This window comes from Coturnix japonica, chromosome 2, assembly GCF_054131305.1.
Source record: "Coturnix japonica strain WE chromosome 2, WE-NBRP24, whole genome shotgun sequence".
Taxonomy (NCBI): Eukaryota; Metazoa; Chordata; class Aves; order Galliformes; family Phasianidae; genus Coturnix; species Coturnix japonica.
The window spans coordinates 134,024,092-134,048,484 of NC_140664.1; the positions used below are offsets into that span (position 1 = coordinate 134,024,092).

Sequence of the window (24,393 nt, forward strand, 5' to 3'; positions counted from 1 at the left end):
ATGCCACCTAAGAACATCTCTTCACACGTCTGCCATAGCTTGTTAGGATGGGACATTCTTCTGACACTCCTGGTGTTCTTTTGTTGGATTCCTACCCTAGATGACTCAACTTGAGTTGCTTACAGCAGAAACACTTTTTTGATCAAGAAAGGTAACGTTAAAAGGCAATGATACATTTTCCCCATTTTCAGTTTCTCAGCAGAATTATTGTGCTACCTGCGGTTGTTGTTTCTTAGCAGAAACCCCTACTCCAGCAAAGGGAAAAAGAAGGCTTTGAAAGTAGCTCATCCAGCATTAGATTTAGTCATCACAGAATCGTTTGAGTTGGAAGGGACGTTTCAAGATCATCTGTCCAGCTCTTCTGCAATGTACAGGGACATCTGCTGCTCGATCAGACAGGTCATGTGAGTGAATAAGCAAATAAACTACATTTCAGGATTTGCCTTAGATTATTTTTTTTTTCCCCCTCAGTAACTCTTGGCTCAGGAGATATATCCATGTTGTTTTATTCAGTTCCTTCTCACTGTATTTGCAGCATGGCAGACTCTCCCCAAGGTCTTTCCGCAAAGGCTCATTTTGCTATTAGCCCCATGAACGTAGGTTTTCCACTTTGATCTGTACTGTGTGTGGTTTTGGCATGATTCTTAAATGGACTGATTAAACAACTGCTGCTAACAGCTTCCCCTGCCTTCAGGAGTCAGCTCCCATTGTTCAGAGGCTTTTCTGTAGCGAAAGGGAAGAGACAGCACTGGTACAAGTGTTTACATTAAAGGCAAGAAGAAATGTCAGAAAACTCTTTCCCTTCCCTCTTGGTCCAGAAACATTGCAGTAACTCAGTCACTAGATGGGCAGTGTTGGATTGTTCATAGCATGAGTGTTTTGAGCAAAAGGGATGGATGCCTGTATGCTGATGGTGAGCCAGATTGTCTAGATGAGAAATCACTGAGCTGAGACTGGCTTGGTAATTTACATCTAGTTCTGTGTTTTATATATCAAAGTCTGTGTTTTGCAGTTTACACTCTGAATCTTTAAATTAAGAAATAAATTAAATTTCTCAGATGAGTGAGAATAGTGCATTTAGAGGGAGACTTGGGAGCTGCTCGGGGAGGAGACCTGATATTCAAGCTCCCCTTTTCTGGCATGAAGCATCTTACTTTTCTTTCTAAAGTGTTCCAGGCCCCCAGGAAATGTGGAAACTGCTCCCTCCCTGAGCCTCCTTCAGCCCACTGAAGATGTATTGGGCATCTGGTCAAACCCATCAGGCAGTGGTGGCAGCCAGAACCCCTGATGATGTGCCATCATGCCAAGGCTGGTGTCCAAGGAGCTGATTAGTTCAACATGGGGTATTCTGATGAGGCTGAGACTGTACGTATGTCTTGGTCATGACATGGTCAGTGTTGTCCTTGATCTTCCCTTTGTGTCTTCCCAGTTGAAACAGGAACATTGCTTTCTGTGAGGCACTGGTGAGCCCCATCAGGTAGGACATTTGCAAATGTCCTCTCTTGTTGTCAAGACAGAATTTAAACTGGTACAGATAAAGAAACAGGGCTGATATATCAGTGAGGGGAATAGAAATGCTGTCCTCGGACTAAAAGCTTGGCTTTGTTTGCCTAGCAAGTGGAAGCTGGGAAGTAATACCATTGCTCAGTATAAATCCTTCAGGCTGGGGGTAAAGAGCAGGAGAAGAGCTGCTCAAGCCAAAGGACAAAGTTGGCACGAAAGCAAATGACACGTACAGAATGGGAGTAAATTTAAACAGGAAATTAGGAGTGAGGTGGAGGTGCTGAAGGACCTCCTGTCCCCTGCATGCGGTGCCAGGAACAGCCACGTACTTGCAGCGTGACGTGTGGCAAGGCTGTAGCACCATGTCAGAAATCCTCTGCTCGCTGAGAAAGCTGCATTGAGTACTGACCTTGAGAGAAACTGTTGTTTGCCACGTGGCCAGAACACAGTTTCACACTTGACCTCTTTTGAATTTCCTTCTTAATTGTGTTTGATTTGTAGGAAGCAACGAGTATGGTAGGGACAAATAAATTGAAAAGTTCCAGTTCTGCTTCTTAACACTGGGACACGTAATAGCTCGATTTGCTATCAGTTTGCTGGGCTAGTCCTCTACAAGCAAGAGGAATTTGCCCCCTGGCAATTTTTCTTCACTAGAACCCTGCAAAAGGAAGTGAGGTTTAATTAGCATTTTAAAGTGGACAGCCTTGAAGTTAATGATATTCAATAAAGAAAAATTGTTTTAACCTTATTTGCACTTTTCAATTTACTTATTAGAGGCCATCTGTTATATTTTAAGCAAGAGCACTGGGAGCTAAACTCTCAGATTGTCAAACGAGGCTAAGCAGAAGGGAAAGAACAGGCTGCCTTAAATGAGCAATTAGACTGCTTTTCTTAAATTCCTCATTTTTGTGTCAAAAAGCAAACGGTCACCATTTCAAGCAACAGTTAAGTTGCTTTAATGACATCTATTTTTACAGATGCTCATCAGCCCTGGGAAATGACACTTGTCCTCAGATCTCTGTTGTGGCACAAGGATGAAATTAGAAAAGCCAGAAGTGAGGTGGAGCTGTTGAGGGAGTGAGGTTAAGAATAAGGATTTCTATAGGTAATTCGTCAGAAGAAGGAAAACAGAGGTGTGTTTTGCTGTGCAGCTGAATGAGTTGGCCAATCTAGTAAAAGAAAGAGCATGGGAAAGCTGTGATGCTCTTTGCTTTCGTCTTTACTGCCAAGTTCTGCTCTCAAGCTTCTTTCTGTTTAACTAATGTGTAGGGAAAAAGGGTACTACCCATAGTAGAAGAAGATAAGTCGAGGGGATAGTGAAGCCAAATGGGTGTGGCACCAGGTGGAGATGTGTGAGTGTGCTGAGGAAGCTGGCTGATATCACTGTGAGGCTGCTCTATCATCTTTGAATGGCTCTAATGACAGTCAAAAGTCCCTATTGACTGGAAAGAGCTGAATGTTACTCTCATTCCCAAATGAAAAGGAGATCCAAGGGAACTGCACTGTTCAGCTCCACTTCTGTTTCAAGGAAAGTTACAGAGCAAATCTTCTTGGGAGCCATTTCCAAGGACAAGAAGGAGCCACTGAATATAGGGACCAGATCTCCATTGACTATCATGGCAGTTTGAGTCCTAAACTTTTCTGGCTTAAGGTTGAGCTGACTCCCACTGTACCTCCAAGAAAGTGAATGATTTTGCCATGTTCCTGGGTGGAACAAAACCTTTGGTAGGACAAAAATCAAACTTTTCACAGGCCTAACTTAAATTATGAGTGTACATAATCCCTCCTGGAAGGATGGGAAATGAAAGTAAAATGTCTTCTCCAAGTCTACTCAAAAACCTATGGGAGCCAGCAGAGCTGGTGCCGTGTGTCTGGATTTGATGCTGAACATTCATATATGGATGTGAGCAATCCTGCTGTTGTGAGATGCTGTTGTGAGATGTCCTGCTGTTCAGCTGAGCAGAGGCTCTGGATCCTGGTCTGTACGGGACTTGTTAGCAGTGGTTGTAAGATTACCATGCCCTAAGTAGAATGGAATAATCACTTCTGCAAACAAACACAAAATGGGATCAGTGCTGTGGGTTGATAACTTGTTCCACAGGAGCAGCACCTTAAATTGCACAGGTGGAAATCCTATTTGTCAGAGGAAAAATGATCCTACAAATGTCTGCAAACGTAGTTCTTAGCTTCACCCCTGTGGTTTGTCACACTAAAGTTAGACTGGAGTTAAACTTCAGTCTGTGAGATCTTGTGGCTCTCAAATTGGCAAGGAGCTGAACCCACTAGCTCCTATTAGCTTCAGGCTTGCTCTGAAATCACCTGCATTTCTGTCCTGAGAGAGTTATAACAAGAAAAGGGAGGAGAAATGTAAACTAGAGCACGCTGACTCACAACAGCACTGCAAAACCTGATCAAACCAAACCAACTATGAAGTATCTGTAGCAGTGAAATCTAGCTGCCAATGATTCTGCTGTACAGAACATTCTTTGGTACCCTTAGTTTGCTGCCCATACTAAAACCAAATGTGTACATAATGAAATAGCTTCTTAAAAGCCTGGCTTTTTTTTTTTTTTTTTTGTCTTTCCAATGCTATTTTGTATTCAGATCTATAGAGGGGGGAAAAAAACCCACAACTTGAGGTGACTTTTGTTTTAAGGCTGTTTTAAATTTATAACAGAGCTGGCTAAAATGCTTTTCATCAAAGTACAAAAGTTTCATGCTGTAATTAATGGCAAGTGATATCTAACGCAATAAAACACCATCATTTCAGTGTTCTTACAAGACTATTTATGACTGGATATTGAAACTGATAATGATTCTGCCATTTGTCCTCATAATTTATTATTCCAAGGAGAGGCAAGTGGTGGTAAGGGTTCACGATCCGTTTTATGGAAAGAGTGCTGAATTCAGCTTTTTATGGATGTAAATGACAATGTTTGGTGCTGGGCAGAAAGTGTGTGTGTGACAGCGAGTGCAGACCCTGTTGAAGGGTCGAGGTGGGAAGCATTAATGGTCCTCCTGAGCGAGGGAAGCCCTTGGCCGTGTGATCCCATTGCAGCTCGCTACTGGGACCAGTGCAATGAGTGGCTCGTTTCCACAGCAGGGTGCTTTGGAGGACCTTTTCTGGAAACCTCCCACCTGATTTCTGAGCAAGATAATCTCCTGAACTACTACTTTGGGCAGCCAAAGCTGAATTCACTATAAACAACCCCACGCAAAGCTCGTTGAACAGAATGAGAAGAGTTACTGGCTCTGACAAGCTTCGTATCAGGCTGAAACAAAAGTTCTGTTCCAGAGGAAACTTCCCTTGGCCTTGCCAAGTGCCAGCCTGCATCCCTCTGGGCACAGCTCATTCCTTTTCATAGAATCATAGAATCACAGAATCACTAAGGTTGGAAAAGACCACTAAGATATTCTAGTCCGACCATCCACATACCACCAATATTGCCCACTAAATCATGTTCCTTGGTGCCACATCCCCACAGTTCTGGAACACCTCCAGGGATGGTGACTCCACCACCTCCCTGGGCAGCCTGTGCCACTCACTGCATTACTACTCTTTCTGAGAAGAAATTTTCCTAATATCCAACCTGAACCTCCCCTGGCACAACTTGAGGCCATCACCTCTCATCCTATCACTGGCTGAGGCTGATTTACTGAATGCTTGGGCTCTGATTCACACCTTATTCAGGCTCACAGAAACCTGGAGGAATTTCTGTAGAGTCAACATTGACACAATTAATGGAAAACCTGAGTGAAGTCAGACCCTGGGGGTTATTTTTTGGGCCTAGATGATGCTGCATCCTCCTGGATTCTGTGACTGGGAGGTTCATGTTCCCTAAGCTACAGCCTTCTGGATGTTCATAAGGCTGCTGTTCATTTGCTGCAGAATGAAGTACTGTAGGTAAAGATTTGCATTTCCATTGGTAGCCCCAGCTGCAGCCTCATGTCTTCCTTGCTGCTTTGCAAATAGCTTGGAGTGAGCCTGCTGCTGCAGGAGCAGAGAAGGATGTGATCCATTTTCTTTGCTTTTCAAGTGCTGTGGTCCCCTTCTTCAAGCCTCTGACATCCCCCCGTTTATTGTAATCAGCACGACAAAAGGGAAGTCGTTCCTTTATTGGAGGTTATCCCTGTCAGGGGAAGTTATGTTCCCATCGCTACCTGGGGGCCCATCAGCAGATAAAGATGGAGAGCAGTGACTCAGAATGACTTTGAAGCAACACCCAGCAGCAACTGAAGACAAGAACATAACCTTAGCTGACGTTTAATATAACCCGATACACAAATAAAGCCATTCCACTAAATTATGCATCCTTTTACTCTTGGCTGTTGTTAAAGGAAGGGGACAGGGTGAGTGTTCTCTCTGTGTGTTTCTTCCTTTCCAGTGTCGGGAGCTGAGTGACAGATGCATGCTGATGGAGCACAGCACATTGATTTTTGCTGCTGCAGTACTTTATGCTCAAAGAAATACAGCTTTTACAACGATGGAGGACCCCTATTCAGAGAAAACAGGTGAGGCAGTTGGGTGATTTTCCCTGAATGTGCCTTAGTTATCTGCTTTGAGTTAAGCAGGTGCTTTGTTGACCTCATTGATGTGAGTACATTCACCAGCAGGTTTGGGTTCAACTAAGCAATGGTTAAACAGCCATCAAGAAAAAGAAGGTAGTGGGGATATTGAGAAGAAAATCTGTTTCTGATTCACTGTTTGTTTGAAACCAAGAAATAATGTGTTCACTTTTTTTTCCCTAATGGCACAAACACAGACACGTGCCATTGCTTGTACATTATTCTCTTTTCCACTCAATTCAATTAACTCATTGCGGTGAGTCTATGGAAATATAAGGCGATTTTAAAGAGGACTCTTGTGTCTTTAAGAGACAATAATAGCACTTTTCAGGATATGTGCATAAATTGAGAACAATCTGTCACATTGACGGACTCAGCTGACTCTTCTGTGAACACATGTCCACACCACCAAAAAAATGGCTGTGCAATTAGCATGATAGGCAAGAGGCATTTGAAAGGTCATTAAGGGGATTTGCTGGCTGCTCTGCCCTCAGAAGCATGCGTAGAGCCTGTCTCTGTCCTTGTTTTTGTGTTGTAATCCATTGAGCATAAGTCCTTTTGTTTCTGGAACCAGGCAAACATCCCAGGTTTTATGTTTATTTACAGGAGACGAACTTGCTTGTGAGTTGGGTTTTGTAAAATTGGATCCAGTTTTAACCAGAGCTGAGGCAGACCCTTGGCTTGTGTTGCTGTCAGCTGGTCTTCATGGGAAGCATCTGGCTGGGGCAGGGGAAGACAGGACCTGGTGGAGGCAATGGAGGCTCAGGGGTAATTCAGGAGATACAGGGGTTTGCTTCCTGCTCAACAGCCCTTTGGTTTTGGGACAGGAAAGAACATGGAAGAAAGGATGAGGAAAGTGGATTAGGGGGGTGACAGGCTTGCCCTGCACTGAGCACAAAAACCCCATTTCTTAGAATTCAGAATCATTACGGTTGGAAAAGACCATTAAAATCACCAAGTCTGACCCCATCCTACCCCCACCAGGCCCACTGACCATATCCCTCAGTGACACATGTCCATGGTTCTTGAACCACTCCAGGGATGGTGATTCTACCACCTCACCACTCTTTCTGAGATTTATTTTTTTCCTGATATCCAACCTGAACCTCCCCTGGCACAATTTAAAGTCATTACATCTTGTCCTATTTACCTGCTGGTGACAGGAACTTCCAACAAAATCACCAGTGATGATAGGATGAGGAGGGATGTCCTTCAAAGCCTGGTTAGATGCCAACTCTCCAGGTCTGACAGGAGCTCTCACATTAACGTGTTTGCAGAACCAGGAACAATATTTACCCTCATAGGGGCTTGGCACTGTTCTGTCCCTGAGGGCTTGCAGAGGTGGCAGTCACCTGCACCTTCCCCGGCACTGGTGGTCAGGCTACAACCCATAATCCCAAGGCTGCATGAGCTGACCCCAAATGAATGTGGTGGGGCATCCACCACATCTAAACATGAAACGTCAACCTGAAAAATACATAGGAGCCTGTTCACCATTTACACAGCAGTGCTGAGCAGAGCACACAGCAGACATTACCCAAATGTTCACTGGAAGACAGTGAAGTTGATCAGGAAGGGAAGAAACTTCCGATGCCTTGTGAGCCAAGCTGTAAATAGGGAAATATTCATGGGAGGCTGTGGCTGATGGGGGGTGGCAATTGAATGGGGCTGAACTGCGGGGAGTAGAGCTGGGCAGGGCGGTGGGTGCGGAGGGAGCGGCGCTTCTCAGTGCATCTCGCTAGAGGGTGCCCGCTCGCTGCGCTTGCAGCAGCACACGAGCCCCTGCCCAGGTTTGGAGGTTTTGGGCTCCGTGTATTTTTGCTTTCTCGTTCCGTCCTCTTGCATTGCCCGAGAGCGGTGCGGTGTCCTCTGTACGGTGCGCTTGGGCCAGAGGTGTCAGTCACCTTGAGAGTTGGTGGTGCAGAAGGAGCAGATTGGGTTGATTGTAGGCAGTTCGTTGCTCTGTACACAGAAAACATCCCTCGTCTTGGATAGATGATGATGGCAGACGCCTGCAGCCTAACACTGCTAACATTGGGGCGTTATCCCCCATGCCTTGGTGGGTTTATGTATGTGACTCCCATGTCCCCTTTCCCATCAGTACACTGCAAGAGGGGACTTCACAGGGATGCTGCTCCCATTGCTGGCTCTTGGTCCCAAGAATCATGAGCAAACATCTCCTGTGTGTTGTGGTTGTCCTCCCAAGGGTGGGAGATATCCTCTCTTCACTGGACTTTCTCCTTGCTTCTCTCAGATCATTGCTTTTCAGATTATGTCTGAATTCCCCTCCAGAGCACGCACACCCCTGTCAGAATGGGGCCCAAAACGGAGTTTTAAAGGGCATTCTCCACCCTTCAAAATCATAACCTCAATCCACTCCTCAACAAAAATGTTGGCTAGACCCAGATCTGAGGCAAGCCTACATATTTGGGAGTGAGCTATTGCCAACCATTTGTTATGCTGTGTTCTATCATTTGCATCACTTTCTCCTTAGTTATTCCTACAGACTGGAGTGCAAGGGTGAAGAACGTGGGAAGTGAGTTGGGAAGCTGGATGGCCCATGGAAATTTTCCCTTCTTTTACACAAAGTTGCTTGGGTTTGAGCTGTGTGGCTACTGAGTGAATGTAGCACAACAGTGCTCTGCTCTCTAATTTGGTGTATTTTCCTTCATGGTGTTCTCCTTCCTAAACGGAGAGCTCACCATTGGAAAAAGCAATCTCTTGCATCTTCTCTCTTACGTTTTTGTCCTTTTCTCCAACTCTACCAAAGTTTGCAAGTTCACATTTGAAATACAAAGGGGGGAATGTGCCTCATTTTAGTGGGAGCTATTGGTAATAGGTGAATGGTTGGACGGGATGATCTTTTAGGTCTTTTCCAACCTTGGTGATTCTATGATTAATTTTTGGCAGTGCTGCATGTGAACCTTGCAGTTGTTAATAAAGAGGGACTTTCAGCTACAAGATATGGTTTAGTGGTTTGCTGTAGCTATGGTAATGCGAGGATGGTTGGATTAGATGATCTTGTAGGTCCCTTCCAACCTTGTGATTCCATGATTCTATGATTTTCTGAGGTTATGGCAGAACAAGTAGAAGTCCAGCTCTCTACGCTTGGCTCTGCAGAGCACAAACTGTTGTGCGGCCGAGGCTTCGAAATAAGTTATTCTTATTGTGATTCTTGTTTATAACACCAGATTCATTGTTTGCAATTTTGTTCGGTGGCATCCAATCAATAGCAGACAATAAAATATTATTTCAAGTGGCGAAGACGTTCCACGAGAATGTGATTGATTGCTTTAATTTCTGCCTTCCTCAGTGTTTTTACTAAACCTTGTCTTGATTTCTTTCCTCCTGCCTAGCTCTCTTCAGCATCAGTTGTTAAATAAAGTGACATATTTATTATATGAGTTTTATTTGACAGATTGCCGGGTGACATATTTTAGATTAATTTTTTTTCATTTAAAGATGTATGTAAATGTGAATGTGAAATTATATATATATATATATACACACACAAATACAACTACACTGTATAAATACAGTGTGTGCAAGAACATGCTCAAGGCCAAAATTTCCAAGCACAACTTGGGACTGTAGGTGGTGTTCTTAGGTGTTTAACTTGATGCCCCTTTAAAGAGCCCAAACTCAATATCCAGAAGGTGTATAGTTAAGGTGACCAAGTTAGTGTGTGTTTTATGACATTCCCAACACTCTGATAAAGTTTATCATCTCTTCAGTTGGGCAGCAGTAACAAGCTGTGTGATCACTCTTGGTTTCCCATGCCAACCAGGTTAACTTAACAGCCCACCACTGAGTAGTTGTATTAAAACAAGTCCTGGAAGACGGCTTGAATGTGTGCGTGTGTGTGGTTTTTTTACAGCATTATGTTCAAAATGTTCTGTTTGAGAAAAAGATAAACCACCAACAACAAAAAGGAATTTGTTGGAACTATTTCTAATAACACTCAGTCTCTTGTGGAACACCTTTCCTTCTGTGAGTCAGGTGTGCATGGAGGTTAAAGTCAAGCTCCTTTCATGTTTAGATATGGGCCATGGGATTTAGTGCACCTCCTAAATTGTGGCCTAAATGAGCTGTTTCTCCCCATAAATACTGCATGACTCCAAGTTAGGTACCCTGGGACTTAATGGCCAGTCCCAGAAATAAATAATCTGGAGGAGAGGGCTCCTCTGGGGAGATCTCATTGTGGCCTTCCAGTACTTGAGAGGAGCTTATAAGAGGGAGGTGGACTTAATTTTTACACAGAATGATAGTGATAGGGCAAGGAGGAATGGCTTTAAACTAAAAGAGGGGAAATTTAGGTAAGATTAGGAAATTCTTTACTATGAGTGGTGAGGCCCTGGCACTGCTGCCCAGAAAAGCTGTGTGTGCCCCATCCCTGGAGGTGCTCAGGGCCAGGTTGGATGGGGCCATGGGCAGCCTGAGCTGGGGGGGGGGGGCGGGCAACCAGCCCATGGTGGGAGCTGTAACTGGATGGGCCTTAAGGTCCCTTTTAACCCAAGACATTCTATGATTCTATAATTCTGGGATGTCACAGAATACATAGCAGCTGCTTTCAGCTTTAAGATACTGGGCTGTAAATCCTAGTCTTGGTAGTGGTCTGAACTTCATGATGTGCCCAGCCTGCTCTGGATAAGGAGTTTCAGAGCCGAAGAACAGCTGGGCGCTGTGAAACATCCATTCTTGATCCCCAGACGACGACTTCTTTTTTGTACTAATCTGAATTTTTCATTTAAAATGGAAATTATTTGAACTTGCTTAGCAATGTAGGATGTTCTCATAGCAGAGAAGCATTAAAGACTACCCAGGCTCTGAACTGCGTGCTGAAAATAGAGTACATTTGTGTTTATTTTCTAATCCTTTCAAAACGTTGTTGGGGTAGGGCTTAAGCTCAGCCACGTCCCTTTTCATGAACATAGCTTGTTGTCTCTGAGCTTAAAGAACACAACCAACAAACAACCAACAAATAAATCCTATTACTCCAAAATATGATTAGTGTTCTGGTTGGAGTTATAAATCACCTTCATTTAAAATGCACTGTTGCTACAAGTTAGGATTTGAAAGTACAATCATGCAAATGCCATTTGCAATGTTTTCACTCTAGTAACCTTGGCAATACGGCAAACACCTTTCCTGTTTGATACATACAGTTTTGGAATTTCAATTGTAATGCAGAGGGGGAAGCTGCCAATTTGTGCCACTTCTTGAAGGGAAGAGGTCATTTCTGGGGCAAAATTTGGCTGCCTCTGGAGCCATGCCTTTTAAGTCCACTGGATTCTGGTGCTTTGTTTTATGTTGTTTTACGCTGGTTATATCCAGCTTTACAATATTTAAGCCCTTCTTATAAATCAAAATCACGGAGCATAAATATTTATCAGCAAAAGAAATAAGCTGCACAGTAGACAAGCTCAAGAATAGAAAAAGCCAAGTATTGCTTATAAAGGCAAAAACAGCGAGTTATGTTTTCATCCTGTCAAAAGTTAACGTGTAAAAGCAGTCACAGATGCAAGCACCTTAATTCCCTCTTCATTTGATATTAAACATCCCAGATCAGTGTGGATATTCATACTGCAACTTAGGGGCTGGTACAGGGAAAGAGTAGGGCTTCCCTTGGTCACTTCCCCTTCCTGCTGGAGCAGGCACAGAGCCTTGGAAACAGCCCCCATCCAGTGCTGCTTCACCTGCCAATGTCTGCTGCTGGTTCGTGTTGGTGGACCTGGAGTGGAAGGTCAGCTTTGACTGCTGTAGTGTTGCTAAACTGCCTGCTGGGGTGAAAGGGATGCTTTGGAAGAGGCATCTCTTTGTGAATGTGGTAGAGCCAGAATTTCTGCTTGTGGGTAGGAAAAAACCAACAGCCTCGTGAGATGTAATGAGAAACTGACCTTCGTTAGTCTTTGCTCTCCCACTACAAAGTTGCTCCAATGTTTTCTTACACAGGAGGCTCCTTGGCAATGCTGATTTTCCAATGGCAGACACTCTAAGAAATTCCTTTTTCCACCTTCCTTAAGCCATGGCTTTCTGCTCCTGGATGTCAGTCCTGTTTTTGCGCTGGGCACATCTGAACCTGCTGTACTTCAGAAGGGGAGCGAGATGTCAGCACGTCAGCACCTAGAATCACAGAATCATTAAGGTTGGATCTACGATCACCAAGTCCAACCACCAACCCACCCCCACCAACCATGTCCCTCAGTACCACATCTCCATGCTACTTGAACAACTATGGGGACAATAACTCTACCACCCACCTCCCTGTGCCAGTGCCTGTGGGCCTGCCTGGATGTGGGTCTGGGCATCCTTCTTTGAATGACTTTGACAGAGATGGGGTTGGAGCAGATGGACCCAGAACTGACTTCTGATCTCAACCATTCTGTGATTCTGAACTTGAGTGTACATACAGAAATGGAGTTAGGGACTGTTTGACAAAATGCAGGGTATGCCTGCCTGGCTGCTTCCCTGGTCCCTGTGCTCTTTTCCATGTGATCATGATAGGAGGGATCTCCTGGGTTCAGCCTTTTGGGGTTCATGCACGGGTGGAGAGAGCTTTTATGGCAGAAGCAGGATGTCAGGAATTCCTCTGATTAACAAGAGCAAAGGGCTCTCATCATTCCTGTAGAAACAAAACGGCATCATGATGGGGCCTGTACCCCACTTTTCTGCAGCATTCACTACCTACAGAAAGATTTTACTTTGAAATGAAACACCTTTCCTGCGCCTTTTCAGCATGGGTAGCTAGCATGAACATGAAAGCAGCCGTGGCCTGGGTGCTGGGGCTGTATAGGGGCCCCTCTGCCTCTGCAAGGGCTCTTTGTGTGACCGCTTTGTTTGGCATCGCCTTTTCAGACAGGCATTTTTCAGCCCTTAGCATTGTTCAGGTTCTACAGCAGAGTCAAATGTTAATCGGTGTGTTGTAGTAAAATGTTTTATGGGACAATTTAGCTTGAACTGTACCCTTTCCCTTTCCACTGTTTTTTTCTCAAGAAGCACAAGGGGCTGTGTGATGCTGTTTGCCAGGTGTGAGCTCCCCTGACCACTAGCCATCCTTTCAAGAAGGGAATGCATTTGGAGCACTAAAGCTGGAACTGGTGTTTCTCCTGTTGTGGTGTAGGGGTGATCCTGTTTGCATTTGTTGGCTTTCAATAGGAATCATTGCACCCCATACAGATACCCAAGTGTGGCACCCATCCCCAAGGACAAGGGCCATGCTCAGGCATCTTGTTGTCCAAAGGGGATTATGCTTTTTGCTCATCTCCTTAAGAAACCCATCCCATGTCCAACCTTCCTTGTCAGAAGTGTCACAGTGCTGAAAGTGGTTCCCTTTGGAAATAAATTTCTGCATCACAAAGATGAAACTGTTGTGTCCATGGCTACCATGGACAAGTGCGTTCTGATATACTGTAGAATTTTATGCAGATCAAGATCATTTATATGAACGTCTTTAACACTTCATTTTCTATTCCATTTTGTTAGCAGGATCTGAAACAGAAAACGTAAGTGGCCATTACAGTATGTACAGCATCCTCCTAAGGATTTTGTCTCTGAGATCCACAAAAGAAGGGTGTTCTTCATCAGTTCAGGCTGTCCCTTTGTCAGCATTTCCATTCTCTCCTAATCCCTCCCATTGTCCGAGGCCTTTATCCAGCTGCAAAGATAATCCTTCCACTTGGAGGCCTAGGCTCCAAAATTTACCCTTGACACAGAATTTCCCAAACTTGATTCAATGTTTTGGATTATGCTCAAATAAATGAGAGGCATGGCAGTGCTGAAACAAGAATGAACAAATGCATCTTATCTTGTATTGGTACTGTGGAGGCATCTCAAATCACAGAATTCTGCAGGAAAAAGGGCTGAAGGGGAAATTTCCATGCATGCTGGAAACAGGTATAGTAAATAGCTGGGCTGTTTTCTACTCTGAGTCCCAAAGGACCTGGATCAGTTCAGGGACTTCTCATTCTCCCCCCCCCCCCACACACACTCATTTCCCAAATGTTTAGTTTTTCTGCTTTCTTCTTTTGGCCTTCACTTGTGGGAACGGCCATTAATGACTGAGAAGGCCCATCAGTGAATAATTGCTTAGCACCCTGTAATTAGTTGAACTAATCAGAGGTGTTTAATTGTGATGGGAAAATAAGTGTAGGAGGGCCACCACTGTGGTTTGCAGGCTGGAGATGAAGCTGCTGATGTGATTATTGGCAGACAATGAATGAGAGATACTTGAGTTTGGGTTTTCTTCCAAGAAGTTAGGTGACTTGTGGTCTAGGAGCCCTAAACCTAGGTACCTCCAATCCCTGAGCCATAGTTAAGTTGCATTAATTCCAAGTTTTGTTACCTCACCATGACTTATTCCTTTTTTCAACTTGGACTGCAGTGTGCCTTAGATGGAAAAGCTTTGTTGCTGTCTTCTCTTGCCTCTTGTTTATAGAAGTAGCTGTGATCTGCAATGAAGGGTTTGAAATCACCACCCTGGTATTTGAAGGGAATCTCTACAACCTTATTTCTTCTCTGCTTGGAGAACTCTACAACTTGAATACTTGCATCACTATTCTTATGCCCTTTGGGTTGCTTTGGTTTACCAAAAAATACTGTTTGAGGTGTATTTTGTGATGCTGACCTGAGTGAGACAGAAGGTTTTGACATGTCTTTTCAGCTGTGAGATATTCAAACAAAACTGGTTGAATCAGGCAGTGATTGGGGTATCATACCTAATAATCAAGGGTAGACCCTACTCAGAGCCTGGCTGGGAAAACACCAAAATGCCATTGTTTTTTCCTTTCTCTTCCCTTAAATTATGTAGAATGTTCCTGTCATCCTGCCATTTCAGCAGAACCACATTCCTGCCTTCTTTCCCTTCTTTGTGCTTCCTTGGATACGTGCCTTAAGTTGAAATGATCATCGTGTTTTGCTTTCCTCATATTCTGACCAAACCTCCAGACTATGGGCTGGATGAGCCACTCGTGCCAGCTTTTATTGATTTCTGACAAGAGACTTGATTTGCTTTTCCTTTCCATAACTGATGGATGTGAATGATAGGAAAACAATGCCCTTTTTATTTTCTCCTAAGGAAGGATCCCTGCTTGGATGAGAGCTCCTAGGTTGTTCTGTTCGGAGCTTGTGTAGAAATTTATGGAAGGATGGTAGAAAGTAGTTGGTGGAAACTGTGTTGGGTGGTGGAATTTCCAGCCAGGGGGAAATATCCCTACCTAAAATACCTGAAGTGTGGATGAGTTGAGTGGTCACCTCAGAAGAGAGAAACTGAAGTTGCGTCACTTCTATAGATTGAAAAGCACTTTCCTGCATGCTTACAGTTTGTTGGATGTTGTAGATAAATTGTTTTTCTCCTCTTGCACCTCTCTCACATCATACGGGCATCTCAATAACCACTGAGCAAGGAGAATGTAGAAAAGAGATTTCAATCCTTTCCTTCTTCTTTGTTCTCTCTCCCCACTGAATGTCTGCAAGATCATGAGGTTGCAGCTTTGCAGAACCAGCTTTTGAAATGACCTGAAATGTTAACCATTTCCTACCCAGCCTTACACGTCCTGGGAGGGCTTGAGCTGCCACAGGGAATTTGCAGGACATGGGTACCTCTGTGTATCCAAATGCCTGCTTCTTACAAAGAAACATTTCTGTTCCTCTGATGCTGTTTTCAAGTCACAGTGATCATTTTTCATTTTTAAAGACCGCTGATGCATTCCCTCCAACTATCAGCTTGCCACTCCTTTCATGTGATGTATTGGGGACCCTTTGGGGACTTCTGTGAATGCCAGAGATTACCTTCAAAGAAACTGTGTTTTTCCTGTTTTACTTGCTGTTCTTCAACCTGAAAAAACTCGTAACCCCATGAGAAGGAAACCAGACAGTGTTACACCATCAGGATAAGATGCAAACTGTACCTTATGCTGCCAAGCCTGCAAAGCACGAATTCAATCCCAATTTAAAGTTGTTTTTAAACACTTAGGCTGACTGCACAGCTCACAGAAAATCTCGTTTGTCTGGTCTACACATCTCTTGGTATTTGTTCCACTTTATCTTGCAGTGTCCTCTTGTCTGTCTGCTCTTGGCAAGAGAAGCTTCATAAGCATTAGAGGTGGGCTTCTCACACTGTAGACTTATAAATAATAATAGAAACGAATAACTGTTCATATTGTAAATGCCAGTTAAAAACCAACCGTATCTGGAAGAAGTATTCATATTTTATGAGAATCTCAGTGCAGCCAGCGAGGCACACACATAACTGTGCTGAACAGGTGAACAAATAGAAATTTAGGCTACAAATACTGTTTCCTGAACAGGATAAGGGTCCTGTTTGTTTTTCCATAATCATTCTGTTTTTGCACACAGTGAGAGGCACGGAGCTCAGAAGGATGCATACAGGAATGCAGACGTGTCTTCAGCTTGGATATCAGGGAAAGGTTCTTCACCATGAGAGCAGTGGACATGAAGATTTTCCCCAGGGCAGCAGGCAGAGCCCTGAGCTGTTGGAGTTCAATAAACATTTGGACAGCTTTCTCAGATATATGTCCAGATTTTTGGGTGGTCCTTTGTGGAGCCAAGAGTTGAAATCAGTGATCTTGATGGGCTGCTTCCAACTCAGGATATTGTGTGATTATGTTCTTCTCTATGAATCTTAACAGAGGTATTTTCCCCACAAACGTGGCGTTAGACACAATCAAAAGATGTTAAACGTGTGTCATATTAATGACCTGTTTCATATTCAAGTTTGGTTCTAGAATTCTGTTCTCAGCCACTAATTTGAGTAACATTTTATTCACACTTGTTAACTGTCAGGAGACTCTCTAATTCAGCAGAAGTGGATATTCATCGATTTCCCTTTGATAATGAATTGATACAACACTGAAAACCATTGTCAGCCTTCCTGTACCTGTTGCAGTACCTGAAAAGCGTGTGTCATGTAGGGCAGACACTTCATATCTGACAAGGATGCCTTGGGGGAATTCTTGTGTTTGATTTCAGTGGAATAAATGAGCCCTGAAGAGAGCCAGTAAAATTTGAGACCATGAGAGCATGCTAATGTAGCTGCCTAAGTGTTTCCAAAACCTCCCCAGAATGCTGCCAATGGTCCAGGACTCCTCCAATTAGCAGCTGAAGCCTTCAAAGGCTCAGGAGTGTCACCACAGGGGAAAAAATGGTAGGGGAGCAAACAGCATAGCTATCACTCTGGTCCTAAATCTAATTGATTGACCAGCTTGCCTCCTTCTCTGTTTTAACCTAAACCATGTCAAACTGCATCAGATCTTCACAATAAGAGCAGCAGCCATCACCTATCACATAAACAGGCTGCCCAGAGAGCTGTGGGTGCCCCATCCCTGTAGGTGCTCAAGGCCAGGCTGGATGAGGCCCTGGGCAGCCCAAGCTGGTTTGGGGGAGCTCTGCCCATGACCAAGGACTGGAATTGGATGGTCTCTGAGGTTCCCTCCAACCTAATCCATTCTATGATTTTATGAATGGAAAGCAAACATCAGGCAAATATGCATCTGTAGAGGAAACTGGAAAGATTTTGATCCCTAAAGTCTGTTGAGTGGCTTGTTGTTTAATTTTTTTAACTCTGCTGGAAAACTTGATGGTTGGGGCACACCCAGTTTGTTTTTAGAGCTCAAGGGAGTTGTCTGGATGTCAATGACATTTGTCATGGCAGTGGCACAGAGGAACCCAACAAATATGCGTGTAGCACACTGTTAAAGGAGGGATACTCAAAGCATGAAGAATCGCTTAGAATGACTTGTTTCTACATCATCCAACCAGACCTGTTAAGACGTGGAGAAGCTTCAAATTCTGGCTTTTCTTTTAGCCAGCAAAACGTAAAATCTATGTCTATGGATGTGCATGCATGTGTATGCACTCTGGGCACTGAATCAGAGAGCCTAATGTGTGGGAGACTTACTGTGGGGAACCTGCTTTAGCTGGGAGTCGGACTAGATGATCTCCAGAGGTCCCTTCCAACCTCTACAATTCTGTGATTCTATGGTTTAATCCAAATATTTCTTGAAATGGACACAGGGAGTGATCAGTATGATTCAACTCCTTGCAGCTCTGCTGTGGAGATGCTCTGCTGGGTGCTGGAACAAGGTGGGAGCACAACATGAGATCCATGCTCATGTTTGAAGCAAGATACATGGAGGCTGACTTTGCAGTGTAGGTCATCAAGCAATGGCAACTTTCAAAGGCTGCAAGGTGATGGTCTGAGCCCCATCTCAGAGTGTGGATTCTGTTCTGTAAGGGTGGGAGAGCACCATGCTGGAGCTTGTTGGCCTTACTGGGAATCCCAGTGCACTCAGTAGCTCTGAATGGAGTGATAGGTATTCAGCACTTCTCTCCTAGCACATGTTCCTTGGTGCTGCCATTTAGGCTTCTCGTATGCAGCAGCCCTTCTTAGTGACATTACTAATTGGAGGGGAAAAATAGCATGAGGCAAATGTAAATGCCAGTCAGAGCTTGGACATGGTGGACTTATTTCTGCACATAGAAGAAGGGACTGGAGGGGCATCTGGAGGGACTTTGCATCTTACAGCCCCAAGTTGCGATCTGAAGTAATTCTAGGACAAAGCCATGGCTCGGTTAATCATGTAAGACAGTTCTGAGAGTGGGGGTAGGGGGTAGCCTGCTGTTCCTTGTATTGATCAGGAATTAATGTCTAACCTTTAAAAATGCAGTGTAGAAGCTGAGTGAGATTGCACAACCCTACTTTGTGCTGTCTGCGATCAGTTACCTCTGGGGACCCGCAGAGCTCAGGCTGCTGATTACAGATGCATTTGGAAGAACCCGAATTTTCAATTTTTCACATGAATCTCATAAAGCGAAACTGAGTCCTGCTGGGATTTATGAAAACTGGTTTGCTCTCCACTGCACGCAATACATCTCCTCCTTTGCTAAGTTGGGAGAGTGCTCCGACGGGAGAGGCACCACAAAAATTATTCCACCCTCAGCAAGTTAATTGCTGCATCGTCAAGTAGTACAGTATCCATCCTGTCCCTTCTGCTTTCTCTCTCTTCTCCCCCCCTCTTCCTCTCCGAGAGCTGACGTGTGATGTCTTTTATTTTTTTCTCCCTCTTGCCATCTGTTTCGTGTTTGTGACTTGGGGAGGGTGGGTGTGTGGTAGTGGAGCTTGTGATGGAGTTTGCTGGTGGAGGCATTTCTTTTTCACTCAGTTAATTAGATTTGTGTTTTCCTTACTCCCAGTTCTAAGGGCCATGCAAATAAGACTAAATTATGCATTAGCTATATGCCCCAGTGTTTTAAATGCTCCTGTTGTTGGGGGACACCGACTCTATCCCATATTCCTCCCTTTCATAGAATTCAATTATATTTAAACTATTAACAGGGAAAGCCTAAAAATTCTATTAAAATGTCAGTTTAATAAATCTTCCAAGGTTTAATCTTTCATTTCTGGACCGGGGAAAGGGGAGGATGAATTATGACAATTTTAAGTTTTCCCAGCACAGCCCCTGCATGTTAAATTGTCTGTAACTCTCAGCATTACAGAACTTATCTCTATTTGTAAAACAATTCAAAGCAATGAGAGAGTGCCCAGGGTATTTGCTGGAATACTTCAGGTCTTGTTGTGAAACATGTGGCGGCTGGGGGAATTTGGACCCAGGCTTTTGGTTTAAGCTATTACAGAGAAACAAGAGAATTGAAGCAATTCACGTTTACTCTAGAGACCATCTCCATTCCCTCTGCTGGTTCTCTTAGATGACGATATCTGCCTCTACACCTGTGACTGGCACTCAGCATTCATACTACACAGATCACTGTTGTCTTTCCTCCACCATAGGCCACCTGAGGAGTACTAAGGCATACGGGACCCCATTGGGATGAGTGCCATGGGAATGACTCCAGTAAGGAATGCTCAGGTTGGACAAAAGGGAAAGGATTTGCCACAGAAGACTGTGGGCATAGAACCATCTGCCCAGGGCAGTGGGCACCTCCCTGATCTGTGGGAACTTAAGGAAGGTTTGGACAACACTCTCCATCATATGGTCTGATTTTTAGGTGTTGCTGCATAGAGTCAGGTATTGGACTCACTGATTGCTATGGGGCCCTTCCAACTCAGGTTATTCTATGACTCTTTCCTTTCCACCTCTCTGTGTGCTGTATTTCAGCCCTGACTGAATGCCAAAATAGTGTCTCCTCTGTTTTCTTCAGCTCACTCTTGATTTGAAGCTGTTCAACTGTCTAGCACACAGGAAGCTTTCTACTATCTATCTCCTCTCAGCATTCCTGTGCTTGAAATCAGGACTCATTTATGACCATATAAAGAGATGGCAATGTTTCAGCCCAAATAAAGAAAATCTAGCTCTTGGCTTTCCATATCTACATCTGTAGCAAAGAGAATGCAAGCAAGGTGGGTGTTTGGAGACCCAGGACATAAACAGAGCATCTAGGAGTGCCCTGTGATGAGGTTGTTCCTCCCAGTTAAAGATTCAAGAGCATGGGCTCTTCCAGGGATACATGGTGAGAAGCAAAATATGTCCATCTGTGGCATGGACAGAGGCTGGAGTCAATGTGTTTAAAGGTATTATATAGATCTCCCAACAACCATTTTCAACAGGGGACCCATGTGGTGATTGGGGAGCAACAATTTGTGGGGAGCCTTGAAATGCTCCCCAGAATGGAAGCACCTGCACAGCACACTGAAAGTCCAACTCCTCATCATGATTCCTTCTTGCAACCACATTTTCAACTTCCCTCTGATGTTTAAGCCCAGCAGAGTGAAATTGCCCCATTCCAGCCCCAGGAATGGGGAAAGTCAGTGACCAGCAAGGATGGTCGAAAAGTTCTTGGTACCTTCTGGAGAGAAAGAGGAGAAAAATAATTTGATCCAACGCGTTGGTCAGCCTGATTGCAGAGATTAGCTGATGTCAGGCTGTAGGGAGAGCGTGTGGGGTGCAGAGCTTTGTTTGGGTGAATAAACCATGCATGTTCATGGAATATTAATTAATAATAAATGAACACGCATGAATTATTCATGCTCACAAAAGCAAATTTGCCCTGAAGGCATAACGCAAGACAGGTTTTAAGTTTTTTTTTTTTCTTCTTCCAAACCAGGGGACGGATTTGTATAGGGCATAACTGATTGGTGGTAATTTGCATCCAAACACAGTGTGACTGCCACAGCCGCGGCTGAGCCACTGTATCTCAGCACACTGCACAGCCGCTCCTGCTCCCACTAATGCTATTTTAGTCATTCATTTGTCTTCCAAGTTGCATAGAGGGACCTACTTGCTCTGAATCCCATTTGACTCCAGCAGGCCAAAAGCGCTCCCCTGGGGTAATGCTGCTGCTGTTGCAACAGGGATGGATTTGTCCCCTCACGTTTGTTCTGCTGACAGATTTGTTCCACCAGCGTGTAGTGCAGATGTCTCATACATGATGCAGGATGTCAGGTAAGATTCAAAGCAGCGAGCCAACATAGGAAATGCTGCTTCTGTGTTTTAACTCAAAATTATGCTAAAGATGCCAGAAGAACCTTTTGCTGTGCCAGTGTTTTTTCTTCTTGTCAAGAAAACAAAACTTGTAGAATGAATTTTGATAAAATAATGTCTTTTTGTCTTGATGAAGAGCCACCGTGCCATTAGAGGTTGCCCATGACTTAGGGGATATCCTGACTCCACTTTGAGCTTGACTTCACCAAGGCAGAAATGGTTTTCTACCCATAAGGAGCTGCATGTGGGACAGGTGTAACCCTGAGGCTGTTGTGTTGTTTGATGGACTCTGTAATAGCTGACCTTGCAGGGACCGGTGGTGTAAAGGACTGTAGCAATGCACAGACATATGAGTGAGTGTCTTGTCAAGTTCCTGGCTCTGCTTCTGGTATTTGAAGTGAAATGCAAAGATGTTCAGGCAACCCACTAAAGATTCTTAGGCTACCATCATAGAATTATAGAACTACTTGGGTTAGAAGTTGCTCCAGGGATCACCAAGTTACAACCCCCTTGCCACAGGCAGAGCCACCAACCTCCATATCTGGTTCTAGACCAGGCTGCCCAGGGCTCCATCCAACCTGGCCTTGAGCACCTCCAGGGATGGGGCATCCACAGCTTCTCTGGGCAGCAGTACCAGTGCCTCACCACCCTCTCAGTGAAAAATGTCCCCTGACATCTCACCTAAATCTCCTCTCTTTTAGTTTAAGACCATTCCTCCTTGTCCTATCACTGTCTACCTGTGTAAAATGTTGTTGTTGTTTTTTTTTCCCCTGCCCGTTAGCTCCCTTTATGTACTGGAAGGCCACAATGAACTCTCCCCTTTATCATCCAGTGTTATGCTGAGATATGTCCCCCACCTATTCACATTACTTATGTGGATAAGTTCCTATCGAGATACTCATACTATGCTTTTCCTTAAAGATGTGGGCACAATGTGGAAGCTGGACCTTGCTTCCTGCAGATGGTGGGTGCACTGCAGCTTTCTCTGGGTGATAAAACCAGTCCTTAACATTCTTCCCTGCTGTCTGGGTGGTGCATGTTTGTGACATGGTGGCTGAAGCCCTTATTTTGGGTGACCTACCGGGGAAAGGGCTGCTGACAGCTCCAAAATTGGGTCAGGACCTATGGAAGAGGAGAATGGTCTGAAGATTTGCTGGGTGCCTCTGGGGGGCTGGCAGGGCAGGAGAAATATGGCCATTGTCAGCCTCCCGGACATCATTTCTGGGGAAAACTTAAAGGAATGTTAAAAATAGAGGTGAGATCCCCAGACACAGCCCAGGTCTGCTATGAATCTGGCCTCAAACCATTAAAATGATCTTAAACTCCTTTTTATTTCTTTTCCTATTTTTTCCCCCAGAAGCCTGCACTGACTTCCTCAGCTAATAAAGACCGGGGCCATAAACTCTGCTGCTTTTTCCCCAGCAAGGCCGTTCCTTTTGCTAAGCTTCTTCCTCCTGTCTTCAAGTTCCCGTTACTACATTTTTAGTTTCTATATTTCCAGCGATCCTTTGCTGCTGAGCTGCTGCAGTTTGATCCCTGCTTTTTATCCTGATTCCATAACAAACATGTTGTAAAGCCTCTGCTGCTGGTCTGCAGACGGTTTTTCCAGGAAAAGTGTTTCATGTATTACAACTTAAAACACGGGTGGATTTATTAGGATTTAATGTATTGGGAGCTAAGCCCTTGGTCTCCCTTTTCATATGGTGGTGGAGGCAGACAGATGGGAGCGATTTGAGTAATTTATATGTTAAGAAGTAATAATCTTTGCAGCCATTTTATCTGTCCAAATGCTTTTACCTTTGATCTTTCTGTTTTTGAGAAACACCTTGTGTTGTTTTTTTTTTTCCAGACTTCTTCACCTCCCAGAGACAAACATCCCTGAAGAACCCTTTGAGCATTTCCCTCAGCTGAAGAGAAGGGATGTCTGATTGTCATTGTCCCATCCAAATGCCTCCACAATTAGCTGCAAAACATTTTGGTATCTAAGGGCAGAACAGCCAAGGGAAAAAATGCTCTCTAGACCTTGAAAGGTGCATTGTCCTCTGACAATGGAAATCTGTAGCCGTAGGTCTTGTGGTATTTAGAAGTCAGTAGATTTACTAATTAACATTGCTCACTCAATTAAAAAGCCCTTGATCTGAGCCTGCCGATAGGTTTTTGGTATCCATAAAAATCTCTGCCTTGTGTTAGAAGATTTAGCAATTTCTTTCTTTACTTTCAGACCAAGGCTCAGTGGGATGAGACACGGGTCAACAAAACAAGCTTTGGTGCTCCACTGGGCTGGCTGCAAAGGCTGTCCTGGGCTGCAGCTGGGAAGGGACTTAACTGCAATAATATACTAGGCTGGGTAATTACTGGATTAAGGGTGGGTGGTGTAGTGCTGGGGGATGGCACTGACTGAAGATAAAGTCTTGTAAGAAGAAGGCAGTAGGGCCAGAGGAAGAGTGGCAAAGTCATTCATGATGCCTCTTTATGAAAGGTCCCACAGCTTGTGGAATGAGGCAGATGCCAGCTAGGTTTTACTTTATTCTATTAGGGCTATATCCAAGGCTTTTGTATTTCACCTTGTAACAGGGTAAAGACCATCAGTGCTACACTGCCTTTCTTTCACCTCTTGCTATAAATACATGCTTGTGAGAAGGCTCTTCACAGCCCACTTTGTTTGCATGCTAATTATTTTATCTGTCTGGCACTTTTCATTTGTTGAGTCTGTTGTTGTTTTCCAGTGGTAAATTCAAGCTGAGCATCACCAGGAACTGGTCTTCATAAGTTTTATGTGGGAAATTCAAATATAGTTTTCTCCGCAAGAAAAAAACCCTGAAGTGAAAGACTAGAAAAAGACATTTTATCCTAAGATCATAAGCACAGC

General features: G+C 44.2%; 1 long non-coding RNA gene across 1 annotated transcript; it reads left to right on the forward strand.

The window, feature by feature from the left end:
- Positions 1–5,372: 5,372 nt before the first annotated feature.
- Positions 5,373–24,180, forward strand: LOC107308864 (uncharacterized). Its single transcript, XR_001552952.3, has 2 exons — positions 5,373–6,015; positions 23,374–24,180. It is a non-coding gene; the product is annotated as an uncharacterized LOC107308864 (long non-coding RNA).
- Positions 24,181–24,393: the final 213 nt, after the last annotated feature.